We start from the raw sequence: 21708 nt of genomic DNA, 5'->3' as shown, positions 1-21708 counted from the left end.
ATTCTTATTGCTGAGGTCCGGATCGTTCCTGCACCACAAGAAAAGGGACATTGTCTCCTGTTTAGCAGTCAGATAGGCACCTCAGCAGGGTTACTGAGGTGTAAAGGTGTCTGTAGTGTTCAAATTGTGATATTTTCATAATTGACATAGTTGGGTAAAAAAGTTACCTGTTTAAATTTAAAGACACAGTAACGTTTTTTCATTACAAAAATTTTAATTCATTTTTTATTTATTAATTTACTCATTGTGAACAGTATGGACCAAGGAGACTTGCAAGATGTCACTTGCTCCTTGTGTTTTGATGCAAATGTGGAACCACCTATCCCTTTCTGTCCCTCATGTATTGAGAGGACTTTAAATTATAGGGAAAATATTTTTTCTGAGCAAAATGTTTCTAAAGCCGATACTGTCCAAGAGTCTTATGACGAGGTTCAAAATATGCCGCAGCTTTCTCCCTAAGCGTCCCAAATTTTACCTCCCTCACAAGCAGTGCCCTGTACTTCTGCTCTAGCTCCCGCTGGAGTTACCTTAAAAGACATAGCTTCTCTCATGATGCGTTGTCTGCTTTTCCAATGTTGCAGGAAAAGCGTAAAAAGGAAAATCAGACATTTAGTAAGCGAGGTTTCTGATGCAATTGATGCAAATTCGGAGGTGCCCTCCCAGAATACTGAAGAGGAGGATACCGCTGTAGCATCTGAAGGAGAAATTTCAGATTCAGAAAGTGTAATTCCTCTGGCTGATTCTGAGGTTGTATCTTTTAGGTTTAAGCTAGAACACCTCCGTCTGTTACTTAGGGAGGTTTTAGTTACTTTGGAGGACAGTGACTCCACGGTAGTGGTTGTTCCTAAGAAGTCTAGTTAGCTGAACAAATATTTCGAGGTTGCTTCCTCGACAGACGTGTTTCCGGTCCCTGACCGAGCTTATGAAATAATTGCTAAGGAATGGGAGAGACCGGGCATACCTTTTTCTACCTCTCCTGTTTTTAAGAAGATGTTTCCCATAGCCGACTCTAACAACGAGGCTTGGCAAACAGTGCCTAAGGTGGAAGGGGCCATTTCTACCTTAGCTAAGAGAACTACTATTCCCATAGAGGATAGTTGTACCTTCAAAGATCCTATGGACAAAAAGTTAGAGGGTTTACTCACACTGTACACCAGGGCCTGCAATGACAACCAGCTGTGTGTATTGCTACCGTCACTAGTGCGGCGGTGTATTGGTTTGATGCACTGTCTGAGGCTCTCAGGACAGAAACTTCTTTGTATGAGATCCAGGATAGAATAAAGGCTCTTAAAAGCCAAGCTCCCGAGATACGGGTCGAGGTCCAGGGACCCCCAGGCGGAGCTGATAGATGTTCTGGTGGTCCCTTGGACCTTCAGTCTAGCATACCTATTTCCTCCGTTTGCTCTTCTTCCTCAGGTCATTGCTCAAATCAAACAGGAGAGGGCATTGGTGATCCTCATAGCTCCAGCTTGGCCTCGCAGGATTTGGTATGCAGATCTGGTGGAGTAGGCATCTCTGCCACCTTGGAGACTTCTGTTCTAATTCAGGGGCCCTTTCTTCACCCAAATCTAGTTTCTCTGAAGCTGACTGCTTGGAGATTGAACACTAAATTTTATCCAAGCGGGGGTTTTCTGACTCGGTCATAGAGATCATGATTCAGATTCGTAAGCCTGTAACTAGAAAGATTTACCATAAGATTTGGCGTAAATATCTCTATTGGTGTGAATCCAAGGGCTACTCATGGTTGTTTTTTCCTTTCTATCCTTAACTTCAGTCGAATGACTGGAGTGGGAGGGAAGGGAGGAGCTATTTAACAGCTCTGCTGTGGTGCTCTTTGCCGCCTCCTGCTGACCAGGAGGTGAATATCCCATTAGTAATTAAGATGATCCGTGGACTCATTGTGTCAAAAAAGAAATACATTTATCAGGTAAGCATAAATTTTCTTTCCAATTTACTTCTATTATCTAATTTGTTTTGTTGTCTTGGTATTCTTTATAGAAAAGGATACCTAAGTATGTTCAGTAGCTGCTGATTGGTGGCTGCACATGTATACTTCACGTTATTGGCTCACCCAATGAATTTAATAGCTCCCAGTAGTGCATTGCTGCTTCTTCAAAAAAGGATATCAAGAGAATTAAGCAAATTAAATAATAGATGTAAAGTGGAAAGTTGTTTAAAATTGTATGCTCAGTTTCAGGGTTCTTCAAACTTTTCCCCCCAAGACCCAGTGCCATGATACCACATACCTTTAGGACCCAATTTTTATACTTGGTCTTGAAATAATTTTGTAAGAAATAAATAACATGATAGCTGCAATTTTTGGCAAAGAAACTAAAATATGTGCATGCTTTATTCCTGATTATAGTCAAATATGAAAGCGTTGTAAAACGTAATAACACACACACACTCTCATACAACACCCACCCCACACACTCTCATACAACACACACACTTTCATATAACACACACTTACCCTATACACTCTTACAATACACACACACTTTCATAACACACGCATACCACACACACACTCTCATACAACACACAAACCACACACTCTCATACAACACACATTTTCATGTAACACGCATACCACACACACTCTCATACAACACACACTCTCATATAACACACATACCACATACACTATCATACAACACACACACTTTCATATAATACACATACCACACACACTCTCATACAACACACACACTTTCATATAACACACACTCACCCCATACACTCTTACAACACACACATACACACACACTTTCATAACACACGCATACCACACACACACTCCCATACAACACACACACCACACACTCTCATACAACACACATTTTCATGTAACACACATAACACACACACTTTCATATAACACACACACTCTCATACAACACACACACTTTCACATAACACACACTCACCCCATACACTCTTACAACACACACATACACACACTTTCATAACACACGCATACCACACACACACTCTCATACAACACACACACCACACACTCTCATACAACACACATTTTCATGTAACACACATACCACACACACTCTCATACAACACACACTCTCATATAACACACATACCACATACACTATCATACAACACACACACTTTCATATAATACACACTCACCCCATACACTCTTACAACACACACATACACACACACTTTCATAACACACGCATACCACACACACTCATACAACACACATACCACACACTCTCTCATATAACACACACACAAATACAACACACACACACACTCATACACAACACATGCACAGCACACACACAATCTCATACAATACACCACACACACTCCTACAACACACACACAAGTCGGGACCCAGTACACGTGGTGTTGTGACCCAGTAATGGGTCCCGACCCATGGTTTGAAGAATCCTGCTCTATTTTAATTATGAAAGAAAAATGATGGGTTTCATGTCCCTTTAAAGGGACAATCTATTCGAAATTAAACTTTCATGATTCAGATAGGGCATGCAATTTTAAACAACTTTCCAATTTACTTCTATTATCTAATTTGCTCAATTCTTTAGATATCCTTTGTTGAAGAAATAGCAATGCACATGTGTGAGCAAATCACACAAGGCCTCTATGTGCAGCAACCAATCAGCAGCTACTGAGCATATCTAGATATGCTTTTCAGCAAGTGATATTAAGAAAATGAAGCAAATTAGGTAAAAGAAGTAAATTTGAAAGTGGTTTAAAATGACATTCTCTTTCTAAATAACGAAAGAAAAAAAATTGGGTTTCATGTCCCTTTAACTCTGAATAATATGGGTTTTTACTATGCTGAAAATTGGTAATGCAGGCTTCAGACCTCAAATGATTAACAATAGTCTGTATATCTTTCTAATTGGCTTTAGCATGGACTTTGTGCTAACATAAAACAAGGAAAGGCATTGACAGTATGATGTGACTTTGTGATAACATACATAAAACGAGGAAAAGCCTACTGACAGTATGATGTGACTAGAGTGACTGTCACATGACGTACATCAGGATTAGCTCCTCCAAATAAGGAAAATGGTGGTGAAATTTGGCCACTGGAAAACTTTTGCATAGACCATTACATTACAGGCAAAGTGCTGGGCAAAATAATGAAAGTATAATGCAAAGTTGTTTTATTATTTATAATTAAATAATTAATGTTATAATCACAAAGTGTATCATGCCCATGTAACAGGGGACAGACTATTGCTGAACAGACTTTATCTAATTATTTTGCATATCTAACTTTATACTTATTTATTTGATGTTGTTTTCTATTACAGAAACATGTCAAAGGGTCTATAAAGACATTACTGACCATGAAATGAGAAGATGCATAGGGGATTGCCAATCCCACACAAGAATTGTTTGTGGTCACAGGTAAGCAGTTATGTTTTTTCTTGTTTAAATCACCCCACTGAGTCATTTCTTTTTTAAAAAAAAATGTTTTTTTTTTGTTTATACAACATGCTTGTAGTTTGTTTCTGTTTATACAACATGCTTATATGGATGTGATACAGCAGGGGAGTGTTTGTTTCTGTTTATACAACATGCTTATATGGATGTGATACAGCAGGGGAGTGTTGTTTCTGTTTATACAACATGCTTATATGGATGTGATACAGCAGGGGAGTGTTTGTTTCTTTTTATACAACATGCTTATATGGATGTGATACAGCAGGGGAGTGTTTGTTTCTGTTTATACAACATGCTTATATGGATGTGATACAGCAGGGGAGTGTTTGTTTCTTTTTATACAACATGCTTATATGGATGTGATACAGCAGGGGAGTGTTTGTTTCTGTTTATACAACATGCTTATATGGATGTGATACAGCAGGGGAGTGTTTGTTTCTGTTTATACAACATGCTTATATGGATGTGATACAGCAGGGGAGTGTTTGTTTCTGTTTATACAACATGCTTATATGGATGTGATACAGCAGGGGAGTGTTTGTTTCTGTTTATACAACATGCTTATATGGATGTGATACAGCAGGGGAGTGTTTATTTCTGTTTATACAACATGCTTATATGGATGTGATACAGCAGGGGAGTGTTTTACTCACTTCCCTGATCCTCCCATGATCATAAATAGAGCAGCCATGTTGGAGTTTTCTCTGTGCTTGGATTGAGCTGACCCTTTGAAAGGAATGTTCCATTTTGATAGTGGTGCTTCTTTGTGACAGGATTTTTATTGCACTATCAACTAATATCAATTAAAATGTTAATGAATTATAAATCGTGTCTAAAAAGAAACATTCTTCAAACAAAGGAATGCTCCTGTCACAGGAACAATAAATGAAACTCCCTTTACAATTTTCAGTGCTTCAGCAACATGCAACTTAAGATAAAACAATATATATTTCTTTAAAAGAGCATATTAGTAAAAAAAATACATGCTCTAATTTGTTTTAATTCATTTTAAGACCATCAACCCTGCACTAACCCACAAAGGGGTTAAACACACAGTAGAAGTACCGCTTGGAACCACAGAGCACTGCTGATCCTGAGCGGAAGTGCTGCTGATCCAATCATGAGCGCTAGTCATTTAACTAGTATTTCTTATTAGATAAGCAGCAGTTGGCAGTTTTTGCTCTTGACCAGCAGTGCTCTGTAGGTACCAATCAGTACTTCCATTGTGTGTTTAAAGCCTTTGTGTGGGTTAATCTCACAGTAGTGCAGGGTAAATAGTCTTAAATTTACATTAAAGGATGTCATTTTTTTTTTTACTATTAAGGCCCTTTTAAAGGGACAATAAACATATATATATATATATATATATATATATATATATATATATATATATATATATATATATATATATAGTTTTCCACCAAAATTTCAAAATTTGCGCACAGAGAGTCCCCACATAAGATTCAAAAAGCCAATCCTGAGTAATAAATTGAAACAGTACCTTACATCTGCTGAAAGTTCATCTCCCGGAGTGTGAGGGATGTATTGTGGTATAGGAGACCTGCAGCTGCAGCGCCCAGAGCGTGTCTGATTAGCTCCAACAAAAGATAGATAGAAAAATCCAAGGTAGGTGGGCGCCGATAGTGCAAATAAGTGCTCCAATGATGTAGATAAAAAAAGTATATTTATTTAAACTTGTTTAAATAAATATACTTTTTTTTATCTACATCATTGGAGCACTTATTTGTGCTATCGGCGCCCACCTACCTTGGATTTTTTATATATATATATATATATATATATATATATATATATATATATATATATATATATACTTTCATTATTTATTCTGTCCCCTTTTCCTGTAATTCTATTCTGAAGTTGTGAGCTTTTCAGCTCCTGTTAGAAATGGAAGTGCAGAACACTGTTATATTCCACACAGCCATTGGCTGCACACTCTAGTGACAAATTTATAACTGTCCCTAATTGGCCACAGCAGATAATGTAACCTAAGTTACAACATGGCAGCTCCCATTGTTTTAACTTTACACTTACGGCTAGATTTAGAGTTCGGCGGTAGATGGCCTGCTAACGCCACGCGTGTTTTATGTCTAACGCACGGCATTGTTTGACTCCGGTATTTAGAGTTCAAATAAGACCATCTAACGATGCTCTTAACGCGTGTATGTCACACGCGTAATCCTGCCCGCGTTAGACAGTCTCCCATAGAGATCAATGGGAAAGGCAAAAAATTGATTTTTTTCACCTAACACTCGATCTCGCGAGAATACGCACAGCTCGGTCATATGACGCATACCACATCATGCACAACAATAACACGCCGCAAATGTCACAACAACAATCAATCAACAAAGCACACAAGCATTACACATTCACAAGCGGGGGGATTTGAAATAAAATTTAATACAGGGAATACGCATATACTTTAAGATGCGGAAAATCGCAAAATAACAACAAGGAATAAAAAATATATACATACACTAGAAAAAGAATCGCATTCAATATCACTATATATTAGGACAAACATACATATACAACACTTCCCTAATACCACACCATCGCAAATTCACATTTAAAAAGAATACTATTGGACAATGTTAGAGAAAACGACCACTATGACATCATCGCATTCTACACATTCCACAAATAACTCAAAATGAGCATGCGCAAATTCACACACCTAATACACATTGCAATAATATTAATTGCTAATAAAGCACACCTGAACACTAATTACAAGGGAAATTGGTACATCATTAAACATTTACACAGGGTATATAAGCACCACACAAGCAGGGCTTCTTTGACTGTGTTGCTGTTGGGTCTTTGGAGATTGGAGGTTTAATATTAGAGAGTTGGTGAATTTTTGAGAGTGAGTTAGTGTTAGCGTGAGAGAGTCAGTTGTTAGTGTTATCGTGAGTGAGTTAGTGGGAGTTAGTGGGAGTGGGAGAGAGTCTGTTAGTGGGAGCGTGAGTGAGTTAGTGGGAGTTATTAGTGAGAGTTGTTAGTGGGAGCGTAAGTTACTGGTAGTTAGTGAGAGTTAGTGGGAGTGTTTGTTAGTGAGAATTAGTAGTAGTGTGAGTTAGTGAGAATTAGTAGTAGTGTGAGTTAGCGAGCGAGTGATTTTTCTGTACACTTAACACATTTACACGCAAACACATTCAATACATACATACACTTATCAATAACACTACATACACTCCATACCCCCTACCCCCTCATACTACACTCCATACCCCATTCCTTGTAGTCCCATTCCCTTTCATCCCATTTACTCTTATCCCATACCCCATACCCATCCCATACCCATCCCCTAGTTACATTTAGTTTACATATCCTCCTTTTAGTCTTCTTCTTCTTTTGGTTTATTTAAATACTCCTTACCCTCTTTGTTTTTTTACATCCCTCTCACACTTTCAGCACTTTTTTTGTCTTTTTAGTTCTTTATTTTGACCCCCTTTCATTTCATCACACTCACTTTTTGTTTGATTATTTGGGGTTTAGTTTAGGGAACAGATGGAGGCCAGGCAGGGGACAGGTAGAGGGGGGGAGGAGAGGGAGGGGGGAGAGGAACAGGGCAGGAAGGGGAGCAGGGAAGGGGGGCAGGAAGCGGGGGTGGAAGCGGTGGGTGGACCCAGCCACTTGGTTCAAGATGACTAAGTGGCTGGGCCCAGTGGCGGTCAGAGTAGGGCTTCACAGTCCGGGAAACAGAGGGCATCGTCACAGGGGAAGGCCAAGGCGACTAGGGAGGCGAGGTTTTCGATGGAGGAGAAGGAGGCCCTCCTAGAGGCCTATATGGCCAGGCATAGGAGGCTGCAGCACCAAAAGACAACCCCGACTGACAAGAGGAGGCTCTGGAATGAGATCAGAAATGCAGTCAATGCAGTGGGTGGCCGGAACCGAGATATGGATTCGATCAAACATCGCTACCGGGACTGTAAATTGGAACTCAAAAAAAAGTTAGGTCTGGAGGCACGACATGCCGCAGGAACCGGTGGCGGACCTGCCCTTGAAATCGAGTACTGCCGATGGGAGGAAATGTTGCGGCCCAGCATCTCCGAGGTGGAAGTAGTCGTATCGGAGGAATTGATACCGGGAACCTGCCACTCTCATCTGACGGTAAGCTCATTGAACAATAATTTCACATACGAATGTATTTCAAGGGACACTATACGCAAACCTTTACTTTCATGATTGAGGTAGCGAATACAATTTGACAAAACATTCAAATGTACTTATATTACCTAATTTGAATCCTTCTTGAGATATATTTTAATCAAGAAATAGCCATGCACACGGTGAAACAATCACAGGAGGCAGCTATATTCAGCTAACAATCAGCATCTTCTAAGCATATTTAGATATGCTTTTCAGCAAAGAATATCCAGAGAATGAAGCTAATTAGATAAGAAAAGTACATTAGAAAGTTGATAAAAAATGTATGCTTCTAAATCATGAAAGATAAAACATTGGGTTTCATGTGTTAAGGATCCGATTAATGCTATAACGTTGTTTACACGCATTCAATTACTTTGCGGTTACATCAGTATCTAGGCTATAGGTTAGGTGTGCATTTAAACAGACTGAAAACAAACGCAAAAACATTCACATTGACCACAGATATCACAAACACGGTTTAGAAAAAGCTGAAATCGTATTGATTGTTTGTTAGATTTCAAAGTGGATTAATGATTCTGCATTTGTAATTGTATCGTAAGCTAAGTCATTTAAAGCTTGATTTGCAAATATGCTAATATATACATTTTTTTTTTTTTTTTTAAATATACAGAGTCTGGGGAGGAGGCAGCACAGGAACCACAGCCTCATGCATCTCCCCGGGATGAGAGTGGTGGGGAGGAATTTCCACTTCGGAGGGAAGAGGCCCCCCGTGACGAAGAGCGCACGGGAGCTGATGAAGAGGCCCCGGAAGCAGAGGAGGATCCCGCGGAACCCGAGGACCTTCAAGGACCCGCACACCGCTGTGCACGGGCACCCCGCCGTGCACGGGTACACCAACAAGCACAACAAGAGGAAATAGCGGAGGTGCGGGTTCTACTGGACTACATAGACCAGATGCGTACCTCCCGGATACAAAATATCGAAGGACGCAATAGAATACTTGATGGCCAAAATCTAATAATTGAAGGTCAAAACAAAATAATCACCATACTCAATCGAATCGAAGAAGGACAAAACAGAATATTTCATCTGCATCAAGAGATGTTCAATTTTTTCCGGGAGGCGCATGCTGGTCTACCTCCTGGTCCGCCTCTTGCTGCTGGGCCTCTTGCTGCTGGGCCTCCTCCTGCCGGCCCATCTCCTCCTGCCGGCCCATCTCCTCCTGCCGGCCCATCTACTCCTGCCGGGCCATCTACTCCTGCCGGGCCATCTACTCCTCCTCTTCAGCCATTTTCTCCTCCTCAGCCATCTTCTCCTCCTCAGCCATCTTCTCCTCAGCCATCTTCTCCTCCTCACCTTGGTCGTCCCAGTACTCTTCCTTCCACTCTTCCCACAACATCTCCAAGGAGAACTCTTCGGAGTCGGCAGTTGCCTCTCCCAGAGCCTCAGCCCCGTGGGAAGAGGGGAAGGAAGAGGAAGTAAGTATTTGTTTTCATCTTTAATGGTTTTTTTAATTTAATGTGTAATGGATAGGTATGTGATGATGTGGTTTTCATACACTTGTGGACCACACTCTGTATATAATCGACTTCTATGGGACCGGGTCCATGGAGGCAGATTGTTTGCAGAGTGTGGGTTATAAGTGTGTGAAAACCACATCATCACATACCTATCCTTGTTCATGATATTGATTGGTTTCTGTGATGTGATGTCCAAACTGTTTCCCGAATCGCAAACAAAATTACCATTACAATTATCCATGATGGCATATTACTGTTTGAATGCCAATAACACAGCTTAAAGGGACAGTCAGAAAATTATTGATTACAAAGAAAACACTGTATTACGCATTATCAAGTTGGAAACAACAAAACATGGAGAAATACGTGTGACTTATGTGCTTAACCTTGTATCTATGACTAGGAAAAATGACCACTTATTTGTTGTTCTGATATAACAACCTTTTAGATATCAATGATCAATACATGGAAAATAATTTGCTGTATGAGCACAAGGTTTTACATATACAAATGCTATCCAAATGCCCTCTAGTGGTCAAATTGTATAATGATTACATGCACTCTTCAAGCTCCAAGAAATGAGCACACGAACCTCATAGGTTTAGCTAGCAAATTTAAATAAACAAAGACAAATGATCAATTGGTGAGAAACATTTGATATCATTGATATTACATAATTGACTTTTAGAATAATGAAAAACATTATTTGTTTTCTAAACTGTCCCTTTAACAAAATTATATATGCTAACACATATTTGAAGCTTGTTGGTATATCTACATGTACTTTGTGAAAAAATAAATATTGAAATCACATTTATATTGACGTGTTAAATAAAGTCTATTTTCTTAAAGAGACATTATTGTGTTAATATTTTATTGGAAAGACATTTGTTTGAACAATGAATATGGTTTAAAGTCCTTTTAGGAGTGGGGGGGGGGTGAAAATATGCTAACAATAATATATTTGAAGATTAAACAATGTGTAACTCATACATGATACAAAAAACATTTGCATTCAAGGGACAGTATACTATATTTTTAACAGAACTGTATGTAATAGACACTACTACAAACAACAAGATTAACATATACTGATATCAATATTACAAAGCTTCAAACACTTTCAAAGAAAATCGGGTTAGCTCTATTGAAAATATAGATGAACCCCCATTACAAACGTAAAACAAGACAATACCCCATCATTAACATATGAAAAGACCCTTTACACAAACAGGAGAAAGCTGGAGATGGTACTCACATGAAACTCAGAGGCTTTGCGAGGAGTCTGAAAATTACTTAAATTTTCTTAGAACAGAAGCAAAATTAAACGTATTGGTTAAACAATGGACTATCTAACTAGAGACAAAATAAAAGCTTTTGATTTATAATGTGAGTGTCTAATGAACCTTTAATAAAATATACAACGAAATTACATTTAGAAGAAGTCGGCATCATATATTTAGCATATGATAAATATAAATGCATATTGATTACTTTATTCTAACACAATAGCGCATATTTATTAATTAGATATGTTTAACATTAAACACAACAGTCATTTTTCAGAAAAAGGAACATTGTTGACAAACATATTAAACATGGACTATAGAGATTTGCACTTGCCTCGAAATATCATATGCATGAAAACATTTTGCTTTCGTTCGTTTATTCAACCAGACATCCAGCAAAAGAGAATGTGGTGGTCTTTATCAGCTACGGGTCAACAATGTAACATGATGCAAATAATACATATTCGCAAGGTTTTTAAAATTGGCTGCAGTCACAAACGTTTTTAACGTGCACAAATATTGCGGGACTACGTAATACAATCAGACGTTTTTTTACCTTTGCATGTGACGTCTTAACATGGCGCTTCCTTGATCACGTAAGAACGCCATCCAATGAAAGGCACATTCTTGATCACGTAAGAACGCCCAAAAAAAAAGGCGCATCCTTGATCGCGTCAAAACGCAATCCAATAAAAGGCACATTCTTGATCACGTAAGAACGTCAGTCAATACAAGGAATTATTGGACAGCCTGGCAGGTGACGTCTTAAGCAACATGGCGCATCCGAGATCGCTGAAAAACCGCAGCCAATACAAGGACTCAGTGACATCTTGGCATATCACTAAGAAACGTATTTATATTTTAGGAACTAGTATGTGTCTAGATTGATATCTAGGAATGTCACCAAATCATGAATCATCTTTTCGGACTTGACTGTCCCTTGAACTATAGCTATGGTGTATATCTTTAACATTTAAAAGATACACATGAGAAATACATATGCCATTGATGTTTTAAGATATGTTTGGATTGTTGTGGAATAACAATAGTTATACATGGATTGATTAAACGTGTCATTTATTCAAGTTTAATTATTGTCAGCCTACCTATAGCCATATATGGGAGGAGATGTATTTTGTTAACATATTTGTTAACAAATATTCATCATCTAAAATATTTGCATTACACACAGAGATTTATTTGGTTACACTTTTACAATAATATAGAATTGAAAATGAAATACATGTGCTGTCAACATTACAATAAGATTGTTTATTAATAAGATTATATGTCCTTGTTCATGTAAAAAGGACAAAAACGCTTTAGAAATGGAAATACATTCATTAACAATTGTGCTCACCATCACTTAAAGGGACATGATTTTGTTTTTAAAAAGAGCATACACATAGACAATACTATTTCAATAAAATGAACACTTTACAGGGATTATATCATTGTATCAATACTCAGATCATTTGGTAAAGGTGCATCAATTCATGCAGAGTTTCTAAATACACACATGGATCTGAACATTGAAATATACATATATACACAAATAACAATCTATATATACATATATAAAAGAATTACTATGCTAATCATAATCATGCAATGATAAAGCTAAGAGAAAAATATATAAAGACAAATAATAAGATTACATTGGAGATGTTGATCTTAAAGTCATTTACAATTGTCTTACATATATGATTTTATTTTAAAAAAAATTTTTGGTAGGTCCCTTTAAGGATCAACAACATAAACTAGAGCTTTCAAAAAATAACATGAAGAATCAGGACAAAGATTCGTGCAATAAAATGTCTTTTATTAGTATGTAAGAAAACATCCACAACGTTTATAAATAATCTTGTAAAAATAAGGAATATATGAGCCATATGACAAGGTAACACAGTGCATCACAGTCCATGAAGAGAGTTGCCAAGGGCCACCATAGCCCCATTGGAGATATATGACAAGGTAACACAGTGCATCACAGTCCATGAAGAGAGTTGCCAAGGGCCACCATAGCCCCATTGGAGACATATGACAAGGTAACACAGTGCATCACAGTCCATGAAGAGAGTTGCCAAGGGCCAGCATAGCCCCATTGGAGACATATGACAAGGTAACACAGTGCATCACAGTCCATGAAGAGAGTTGCCAAGGGCCACCATAGCCCCATTGGAGACATATGACAAGGTAACACAGTGCATCACAGTCCATGAAGAGAGTTGCCAAGGGCCACCATAGCCCCATTGGAGACATATGACAAGGTAACACAGTGCATCACAGTCCATGAAGAGAGTTGCCAAGGGCCACCATAGCCCCATTGGAGACATATGACAAAGTAACACAGTGCATCACAGTCCATGAAGAGAGTTGCCAAGGGCCACCATAGCCCCATTGGAGACATATGACAAGGTAACACAGTGCATCACAGTCCATGAAGAGAGTTGCCAAGGGCCCCCATAGCCCCATTGGAGACATATGACAAGGTAAAAGAGTGCATCACAGTCCATGAAGAGAGTTGCCAAGGGCCAGCATAGCCCCATTGGAGACATATGACAAGGTAACACAGTGCATCACAGTCCATGAAGAGAATTGCCAAGGGCCACCATAGCCCCATTGGAGACATATGACAAGGTAACACAGTGCATCACAGTCCATGAAGAGAGTTGCCAAGGGCCACCATAGCCCCATTGGAGACATATGACAAGGTAACACAGTGCATCACAGTCCATGAAGAGAGTTGCCAAGGGCCACCATAGCCCCATTGGAGACATATGACAAGGTAAAAGAGTGCATCACAGTCCATGAAGAGAGTTGCCAAGGGCCACCATAGCCCCATTGGAGACATATGACAAGGTAACACAGTGCATCACAGTCCATGAAGAGAGTTGCCAAGGGCCACCATAGCCCCATTGGAGACATATGACAAGGTAACACAGTGCATCACAGTCCATGAAGAGAGTTGCCAAGGGCCACCATAGCCCCATTGGAGACATATGACAAGGTAACACAGTGCATCACAGTCCATGAAGAGAGTTGCCAAGGGCCAGCATAGCCCATTGGAGACATATGACAAGGTAACACAGTGCATCACAGTCCATGAAGAGAGTTGCCAAGGGCCAGCATAGCCCCATTGGAGACATATGACAAGGTAACACAGTGCATCACAGTCCATGAAGAGAGTTGCCAAGGGCCACCATAGCCCCATTGGAGACATATGACAAGGTAACACAGTGCATCACAGTCCATGAAGAGAGTTGCCAAGGGCCACCATAGCCCCATTGGAGACATATGACAAGGTAACACAGTGCATCACAGTCCATGAAGAGAGTTGCCAAGGGCCACCATAGCCCCATTGGAGACATATGACAAAGTAACACAGTGCATCACAGTCCATGAAGAGAGTTGCCAAGGGCCACCATAGCCCCATTGGGGACATATGACAAGGTAACACAGTGCATCACAGTCCATGAAGAGAGTTGCCAAGGGCCACCATAGCCCCATTGGAGACATATGACAAGGTAACACAGTGCATCACAGTCCATGAAGAGAGTTGCCAAGGGCCACCATAGCCCCATTGGAGACATATGACAAGGTAACACAGTGCATCACAGTCCATGAAGAGAGTTGCCAAGGGCCACCATAGCCCCATTGGAGACATATGACAAGGTAAAAGAGTGCAACAGGCACAACAATAAACTTTTAAAAAGGCCAAATGGCAACAATAAAACAAAAAAATCTACATGTGGACGGAGGATTCTTATCTGCCACCATGGAGCATCTCCAGATCCTCCACTTACTGGTCATCCTCTTCATTGTCCTGTGCATGTCCAGCTCCAGATTCAGGCCTTGAACTTAATCTCATAATTGCACGCAGAGTCAAGTCCTGAACCCGGAGCTGGGCCTGCATGGTGTCGTTCATCCCTCTCAGGACAGCTGCGTTCCTCAACACGGCCTGCTCTACTCTTGCTATACCTTCTAGCATGAGCCATGCTGAGTCACAGCCTAAAATAAAGAATACATTAAATATTAAGGATAATTACACAACAGACGAAAAAATTCGAAAAGATACATTGTCATCATAAAGACAAATAATTCTTTACATCAATTAGTCTACATTTATTCTTTACACATGAATTAGGTTATTCAGACAGACAGAAATCATTAAAGGGACATTTTACTCAAACATGTTGTCCCCTTTAATTGGTTTTAGATGATTCACTTATACAGCTTGAGTGTATCAAATCTTGTTAAAGGATTTACATTGTACTTACATTAGCAATTTAAATATTTCAATTATACTGTGGTAGGCACACCTAGCCTTAAACATTTTGGCATTGAGGACAAGCTGTGTAAACATAGCAACCTGAAGAAATTACATTCCCACTGGGTTAGACAAGAGATAATGTATCAACATTTGTACATTAATTGTTGGATCCAAGTAGTGGTGATTGGTATATGTAGTGATATCCAATTAAAGGGACACTGAACCTAAATATTTAATGGACTGATTCAGATAGAGCATGACATTACAAATCTTTAAAACCTACACATATTCATTAAATGTTTGAATTCTATAGCTAGATTTTGAATGCAAGAATGTTGCTTTTTAGGGAAGCCAATATTTGTTTATCAACTTTGTTTGTCCCTGCTGGTTGATGGATACATTCATCCAACAATAAAGAAATGATGGCCAGAATTTTTTTATTGTTTAAACTAATTATAGGCATTTCTTTGTTTCAATAAAGATATCAAGAGAATGAAGAATAATTCATAAGAGTAGTAAATTATAAATTTGATTAACATTGCATGCTGTATTTGAATCACAATCGAAAATATTTACCTTCACTGTACCTTTAAGTATCTTATAACGTGTATTTTGAATGATACTTACAGCTGTGCCTGGGAAGGACAATCCGACACCCAGGACAATGAAGGTTGAGACAGGGGGGAGGGATGGGATTGGCTTGGGGAGGGATGGGAGTGGCTTGGGGAGGGATGGGAGTGGCTTGGGGAGGGATGGTATTGGCTTGGGGAGGGGTGAGCTGCCGCTCCAGGGTAGGCCGTACAGCTGGGGAGTGGGGAGTTTGGGTCTGGGCAGCTGTACGGGCCATAATACGGGGAGAGTGGCGAAGGGGGGTGTAGGGGCGTTTTTTGGGAGGGACAGGAAATGATAAATGGGAAGGGCCGGCAGGGGTCTGGTCATGGGCAGGAGTCTGGTCATGGGCAGGGGTCTGGTCATGGGCAGGGGTCTGGTCATGGGCAGGGGTCTGGTCATGGGCAGGGGTCTGGGTCTGTGCAGGGGTCTGGGCATGGTCAGGGGTCTGTGCATGGGGAGGGGTCTGTGACTGTGCAGGGGACTGGGCAGGGGCGGAAACCAGATGACCAGAAGTGGTGGATCCATCTGAAAATTTAAAAAAAATATATTAACATCTCATACATCATGAAATCAAATCAACGCATTTCAAATTGATTATGTTTTCAATATACTTCGAAGTGTGTTTGAATTTGTAAACAATTCTGAAATGAGGATATGGTATGCATATAGGCACTCAGATGAATATCAATTACTGTCTGTACAATTATAACATTATTATTGTGTTTTGGCCTGGAATATGCATGTGACATAATGATGGCATGAATTTTAAATATTTTCTATTCAAAATTTTTCATGCTGCCTGATATAGAAAGGGGGCAGTAGTGTATTTGAACAGACAAATAATATTCCTTTTTAAAGTGCAAAAGCTGTAGACTTTGAATGTCTTCAATGAAATTATTTCAAATAAACCAACATGTTGGAAACATGATAGATATATTTCACATACCATTAGACTCCAAGGCAGCCTCTTCCTCCTCCGTCACATATGTTAAATCAATCTCTGTAAAACATAACATGTTGTGTACACGTTAACAACAGATATTATAACATATGTTACTGTTGTTAAAAGACACACATCAATGTTGCATTAAAGATATACACACCCAAAGTTATGATTTACATCATTTTGATGGAGCATACAAATTACATTAGATTTGTTATTCTCAATGATTCATATTTTCGATGTATTGTTTGGATTAATGTAAAAATCATAAAAGCATAGTACATAGAACATTTAAGATTTCTCATGTGTGTATCACTTGATGACTGTTGTCAAAAAAGAACATGGAAACAAACATATGTTATACATCTTCTGAATAACAAATGTGTAGACTAATAAAGTTTAAATTCTTAATCGTTCAATATTAAAAGAAAATTAATATATAATCAGAAGAGAAAATTATATGTTTGTTTCAAATGTTATGCTTCATCAGAATCATGCTCATAATATTGATTACCAATACACCTTCAATTACATATAAATGAGTCAATGGACTTACCAGGAGACCGCAAAGGCGGCTCTATGTCACTGCTGGATTCCTGTGGGCTCACCACACCAACTCTCTCTATGAATGATATAGATATATATTATGAAACACATTTGGGATATCACTAAATCACATCTGTCTCGAATTTTACCATTAATCAACTTGAAAATGTGAAGAATAGAGCAGTCATTACACCAGAAAATGCTTGATTGAATCAAGGGGATTCTGTTAAAAATTCTGTATTGAACATATGTTTAATTTCAGACTATATTAGACATCAAAATCATCTCATACGATGCTATTGCATATCTAAATATACCCATTGATCAATGTTCTTAAAATAATACACACAAACCACATTTTGAAGAGCAGCTGTTGACAAATCTAAACAAACACATGTGTCACATCGAGCCATTTGTGCAATGTACAGTAATCTTGTTTAGGACACAACACATATTTATCACAATACAAAACAAAATTGATTATTAGAAATATGTAATCATGGTACTGTTAGAGTATGCTGATATCTATAAAGTAACTCCAACAGTGAATATGTGAATTATATATCAATATTGTTTAATCCAAAGAATGTAAAGATGAATGAATCTATTTTGTCTTAAAGGGACACTGACATGATTAATTTAAATCATTGATTTCTCTGTTCAAACTGTTCAAAATGATTTAACATTGACTCCTATTATAATTTGAATGTTGCTAAATTTTAATCTTAAAGGCAGATAAGCAATATTGGATTCAATAAATATTGTTTGTTGAAGGTATCCACCAATCATCCATAAAAACCCAGGTTGGTCAACCAAAATTGAGATGCAGATAAACGTACATTCTTGATTTTAAAATACATTTAGCAATAGAATATGTCACATATGATGATAGTATTATATTTAAATGTTTATTAATATTGCATACTCTATCTGAATGACAACATTAATAATTGTAGCTCAGTATCCCTTTAATATAAAATTAAATTGATTTGACAATGTTGGTGTTAATGAATTCTCTACTCCATATGTTGATGTAATGAATGGTATTGAGCATGCAATTCCAATCTAATATGTTATTTAAGTATATCCGAAGAATTATTTACATTTTCATCTATTAAAGGGACATTACATATAAATATTGAACAATGTGGATTTAGTATGTAATGTTCTGTCCATGTTTCTAAGACAAATGTCAATTAAAATGAGACATACCATACTGTGACAAGCCCTGGCTTGAGGATCCAGCAGCAACATCCATATCTGTAATATATTAAATGAGGATTGCATATCATTAATACAAATCATGCCATGTTTAAAATCTTTACATTATTAACAAATCAATTTAAAACTATTAATCCTTTGGTAGTCCCATGAGTTAATTGTTTCCTCAATTAAATTCATGATAAATATATCCTGGACTCTTATTTTCAATCAGTTGTGTTGTTTACTGTATCTTTAATAATTTTTTGGTGTTATTTCATAATCATCAATTGATGGCCATATGTTATAATTTATTTGTATTCTTCGTTTTTTATTAGCTATAATATTGAAAATAAGAATACTGTATTCTTCACTAATATAATAATTCACATTTAATTTTGACTAACATGTGTAAAGCAATGCCACTTACAGCAAAGCCATGTTAACGTGGATGAGAAATTCCATTTTCGCGATCATTGCGCAATGATTCCAAGCGGAATTACCCATCCGTCATTTGACCAAAATGTATAAAGCAATGCCACTTACAGCAAAGCCATGTTAACGTGGATGAGAAATTCCATTTTCGCGATCATTGCACAATGATTCCAAGCGGAATTACGCATCCGTCATTTGACCAACATGTATAAAGCAATGCCACTTACAGCAAAGCCATGTTAACGTGGATGAGAAATTACATTTCCGCTCTGTGACGCATATTCTGTAGAGCGCAAGAAACATCATTCCTATTTCATGTGTCACTAATCTAAAATCAGATATCTAAACATCATATGTAGTGTATGTTGTGAGATCTGTATAGGTTTAGTATCTGACTATATACACATATTTGGATAAAAATAACAAATATTAAGATATTATATGAAGTTGGATAATTACCTTGTTCAGATTCTCTATCTCCTCCCAGGCCACCGGACGGAGAAGCATCTGCCCTGGCCCCCGCGTCAGGACTTTCAGATCCCGCAGCTGGGAGGGAAGAAGAGGAGGCCGAGGATGGCGAGGATCGAAATCTTTTGGGGACCCGGAGATTGAGGAGCTCGCATAAAGTCACCTCATAAGGGAGTAGGTACATTTTCCGCGGGGCCTCTCTTTTGCCACCTCTTTTACGGGCTTGTACCCAGTCCCTTATGAGGTTGACTTTTTTGGATAAACGCAACCTCATATCTCCGAATCTCCTCATGATCTGATCCGGGGTCCTCTGGACGTCACACACCAATCTAACCGCATTGGTGATAGACTCCCAGAGGGCCTTCTTAACAGGCGCATCTGTCAACCTCCTCTTGTTCCCAAACAGCTGGGGATAAAAGTCCTTGACGGCGTGGACCAGTGCAGCGCTCTCCTCCTTGGTGAACCTGGGAACTGACATGCCTGCTGGGTTTTCCAAAATATATATTATTATAATATATACTGCCTGCAGGCATTAGAGAACTGACAAAGATGGCAACGTGTAATGGACTTTTATATGGTGAAGTAAACATGAGATGCACCATGGGACAAGTTATCTGTACATCTGATTGGATAAAAGTTTGAAATATTGTTATAATGTCTGTGAGACCATCCTGACTCAAGTTGTGTTTGTGTGATGAACTCGGATTGGCCGTTCCTTAATGTTTCATATCTTAGTAACTTCCTTACACATACCGCTTGGTGGTGCTGTTACTTCATTTTTCATGTAGACTTATTTGTAACTCATGGGCCTGTCATGCGGATATGTGTGACGCAGATTTAATATCCGTGATCCGTTAAATATTAATGATTAAATCCTCTTTAAAATCTAATACTGTCACATTATTAAATGTTGTAGACATTTCTCGGTTTAATAACGGTCTGTTTCTTTAATACAAATACACATTTAATATTGTATGTCTTTATTGTTCTTAAAATAAATTTGTTGGGGGGGGCGGAGCTGGCCGCAGCCAAGATGGCTGTGTAACACCATAGCTCTGCAAGACAGCTCCGCAATAATGCCCAAAATGGCCCTATATATCTAAGTTAATTAAGATAAAAATGATGGACAAGACTGCTATACCCACTAGGAGCTATGGACTCTAAATGAATAAGTCACAGCTTGAAGAGGACAGGTGCTAGCGCTAAGCACAGCTGACCCCACGGCCGGAGCCGCATATAAAGCTCTCCCGGCGTTTATCACCGCCTAGAGCTCAGATTGTAGCCGCGAGACCGACATAACCAGACCTGGGGTAGGTGAGTCAGAGCAAACGCTCACAGCTGCAGACCTCTACACTTACCGGCAGCGGTATCCTTCTCCTTGCCGCACACAGACAGTGCGTCGCCATATTGGATCCCCGGGGCGGGAGTTCTCAGTAACAGGGAGCCGGGCACAAATTTCAAACGCTGCAGCCCAAACTCCTCCGGCCATAAGCCGCCGCAATATAACACAGTGACAGGAAAGAGGACACACACCCAAGTCCCTGCAAGCGGCCTCCTAAAAAGTGGAAATAGACGGCTGCCAGTCTCACAGTATCACTCCACACGCAGCATAGATAAACTATAAAAGGCTGCAGACTGCAAGAATACCCGATCTCCAGACTCAAAGCCCCACAAGATACAGTACCTAACACACCTATACAACCGGGTGCAACAAAATCAGCACGGGATTTACAAAACCCCAAACATTAATAATAAAAATACTTGTAACAAGTGACTGACCCTGTAGCAGAGACACCACGTGGGGCATTACTTTACTTGAAATAGTAAATAACAGAG

At 38.9% G+C, this 21708-nt stretch overlaps 1 long non-coding RNA gene across 1 annotated transcript in view; it reads left to right on the top strand.

The window, feature by feature from the left end:
- LOC128640751 (uncharacterized) overlaps window positions 1-21708 on the top strand; it is a 51600-nt gene that overhangs the window by 4850 nt on the left and 25042 nt on the right. Inside the window, exon 2 of the long non-coding RNA XR_008399386.1 lies at window positions 4314-4410. This is a non-coding gene — a long non-coding RNA (uncharacterized LOC128640751). The remainder of the gene's footprint in view (window positions 1-4313; window positions 4411-21708) is intronic.

This window comes from Bombina bombina, chromosome 1 (genome assembly GCF_027579735.1).
Source record: "Bombina bombina isolate aBomBom1 chromosome 1, aBomBom1.pri, whole genome shotgun sequence".
Taxonomy (NCBI): Eukaryota; Metazoa; Chordata; class Amphibia; order Anura; family Bombinatoridae; genus Bombina; species Bombina bombina.
This window is presented reverse-complemented; position numbering and strand designations above follow the sequence as displayed.